Here is a 3,133-nt window from a genome sequence, read left to right as displayed (position 1 = left end):
AATTATACCTATTACTCAGTTAGTTTATGTAGGTTGTTATCGATGGATTCTACGAAGCATAGGCTATCTTTTCATTGCTGTTAAGAATTTGGCTAACTTCATTTTGCTAAGTTTTCAGGAGGAATAAATAAACTATTTTTTCAAAACATTTCTTATGAATTAAAAACTACAGTATTTTGTATTACAGCTTGCAATGTAATTTAGTCTCGAATACCTTTCAAAATAAGAAAATTTTAAAGATAGTTATTTCTTTTAAGACTTCTACGCGTTTACTAAATTTCATATAAAATGAAATTAGCCTTATTCTTAACGGTAACGAAAAGATAGCGTATTCTTCGTAGAACCCATCGTTATAAAATGCGAATTAGATATGTAAGGGTGTTTAGCACCCGGCAATAAGCGTTGATTTCAGAAAAATTAAGAATTTTTATTACTATGAATACGCGATTTTTCCTCCGTCTAAAAATCCCCCAACGGGAACAGAAAAAGTGCAAAACCTATTCCTCTCAATCGACTTAATAAAATTCAAAGAAAGCATTTATTTAACTTGTTTTTCAATATTAAACCTTTTTATAACTTATAAATTCGAAAAATATTCAAATTCATTTTTATTTGTATTTTAATAATTTATTCAAACGTTTAAAAAAATGCACTCAAGAAATCTATTCAAATGTGTGAATTTAAATCATTTTAACTCTAGAGAGGCAGAGTCGAATTGGTTACAATTAAAATTTCAGAACTTATATTTCGCATGAAGGAATTAAAACAACTTATTACACATATTTTGTGAACTAATAAGAAGGAGTTAAATAAAACCAAAATATGGCCACTACTGAGGAATAAAAAATATCTCTGTGAGGTGTGTTACCGGTACAATAAAAAGGATCTTTGGTAGAATATAAAACAGTGTGGCGGTCGCTATGGAAATAAAAGTGAATAAGTTTCGGATGTATCTTACCATATTCTTATGGTGGCATTTTAGACTGATGGAAAAATCTCTCGTTCAAAATAATAGAATAATCTTTACTTTTGCGTTGAAATCTGAAAATATTCATTTTTCTTTATTCTACGATTATTACCGGGCAGGTGGCCCGTCGCTGGCAGATTTTGCTGATGAGAAAAGCTATATTCACTTATCGCGAATCGTTATCAGCTTCTTGGAATAACGCATAACATTTCTTGACCTTGGTGAATATCAATATGGATTTTCCTAACGTCTGCTTATTCGTGGGTTCTATGATGATCGATCAGCCGATTTGTCCGCAAATTTGATAATATAATTATTTTTCAAATTATATATTCAAGGTCGTTCGCAACGTGTACTATTAGGAATAGGATGTTCGATTTTTTAAAGCCATAACCTCATTGCCTGTCTTCGTTACTCTAAGTTTTCAGGAGGAATAAATAACCTATTATTTTACGATATGTTTCCGACGAATTGAAAGCTAAAGTATTTTGTATTACAGTTTATAATGTAAGTTAGTCTCCAATAACTTTTAAAATAAGAAATTTTGTAAGAATGTTATTTCTTTTAACGCCTCTTCGCGTTTACTAAATTTCATACAAAATTAAGCTAGGCTTCTTCTTAACGATAAAAAAAAGATAGCCTGTTCTTCGTAGAACCCATCGTTATAAAATGCGGATTAGATACGTAAGGGTGTTTAGCAGGTCGAATGTCGCCGGCAGTTATTATTTGCTTAAAACGCTCCAGTAACTTAATGCAAATATTTATAATCTTCTCTGAAGATTTTATGACATGTGGTGTTCTGGGAGAATGACAATAAGGATTCACCATATATCAGCATATTCACTGTTTTTTGGAATAGTGGTTTGTCGATTTATGCTGGATACCTAACATCCTAATTAGTTTTAGAATTGAAAGAACGTCCATCCAAATCTTATATTCAATCCGCTCGCTTCTATATCCTAACCTTCCTCGCTGCGCCTCGCCACGCCTCACACACATCTCTCTCCTTACTCCCTATGCCTTGCATTGCTAGCCTCTGTCTCTGCGGCTAATGCCTGACACTTAATTACTATTTACAATACTTAGAGCTTTCTTACATCTATTTCCTCTCCCAATAACAATGGTGTTTTACATGTACTTGCGAAACTTTTTATTTGGCTACCTGATTAACACTGTTTGAGTTATTTTTCCGCCAACCCATTTACTAGAAGTTTAAAAACTAAAAAAGATAATAATAATCTCAGGAGACTTTCCTATATTGATGCCATTAAACAAAATCTCATTATCTCACCGACCCAATAAAAACCGTTTAATGTCTGAATCTGACCCAATAAACACTGTTAAATATATAAAATTCAGCCTAACAAAACCACTCGTTTATTATTATTTTTTTGACTTTTGAAAACGGAATTTGATTGGAGCTCTTGTGTTATTCATGCTAAAAAAGATTCACTGCTGTGCATTTTGTTTTATACGTCATTTTGATGCTTTCAATTTGACAAACTGATAAACACCGCTTTATATATATTTCCGCCCACGCGTTTAGAGATACGGTTAAAAACTAAAAAAAAAATCTGCCGGCTTCGCGGGCACATTCTCATCGCGCACGGCTCGCTTCGCTCGTAAGTTAGAGCGCGCCTAAGGCGCGCGACGGTTAAATCTCGCGCTTCGCGCTCGAGAATTGTTTACGTCGCGCTCGAGCATAATTACACCTCGCGCTCGGATATTTATTCTTTGCATTTGGAATGCTTGAAAAAAACTTTATTAAAAAGATCTCTTTTAGACGGCAGTATTTATATGCGTCTTCATATTTTGAATTGTCTACTTAATTAAGTATAGTCAAAGATTAAGTTTTTCAAAGCTCTGTAGGCTTTGACGTACACATTCTCATCGTGACACTCGCGCTGCGCGCTCGATTTCCGACAGACATTTGTAAACAGGTTTTGTTGGATTTTTTTCTCATAACTTTCGTCGTTTTTCAACACATTTTTTTTATCTTACTTTTTTCAACGTTATTTTTCACGAATAAAACAAAAAGTACGTGTCCTATCAAGAGCTGATTCTTAACGAAATTGTGGGTCCGGATGCAATAAGGGCACATAAAATTTTTTCGTGCGAAAACGAAGTCCCCTGGAGGCTTTAGAAAAAATTTTCGAATTTTAATTT

The sequence above is a fragment of the Belonocnema kinseyi genome, chromosome 5, assembly GCF_010883055.1.
Source record: "Belonocnema kinseyi isolate 2016_QV_RU_SX_M_011 chromosome 5, B_treatae_v1, whole genome shotgun sequence".
Classification (NCBI taxonomy): domain Eukaryota; kingdom Metazoa; phylum Arthropoda; class Insecta; order Hymenoptera; family Cynipidae; genus Belonocnema; species Belonocnema kinseyi.
This window is presented reverse-complemented; position numbering follows the sequence as displayed.